The sequence below is a fragment of the Plasmopara halstedii genome (genome assembly GCF_900000015.1).
Source record: "Plasmopara halstedii genome assembly, contig: Scaffold_3120, whole genome shotgun sequence".
Classification (NCBI taxonomy): domain Eukaryota; phylum Oomycota; class Peronosporomycetes; order Peronosporales; family Peronosporaceae; genus Plasmopara; species Plasmopara halstedii.
In genome coordinates this window covers 60812-61152 of record NW_020190023.1, presented here as the reverse complement: position 1 = coordinate 61152, position 341 = coordinate 60812, and positions in this window count along the sequence as shown.

Genomic DNA, 341 nt, shown 5'->3' with positions numbered 1-341 from the left:
ATTGCGATCCGCTAAACTCGTACTTGTTCTAAGTATAGAACGAAAGGTCGGTGACCTAGCTTACGCTTCCTTAAAGCGCAAAGCTACGGCAGCCCCGCTGCATAGGATGTATATCCGTTGAGACAACAACTAGTTACCGTAACAGCGCGGTCTCTAAACTGTATCTTTGATGAGATGAAAGTAAGCAAATTAAGCTTGCTGTCTTCAGGGGAGCTATTTCTATTCAAACAGATGTAGAAGGAGTGAGTAAGGGTCCCTGGACTATTATACTAGCTTGTGAAATAGGGTGACGGTTTGTCGCGGTGTCCATGTGGGGAGAGGCGACTGTGAGTCACAAAAGA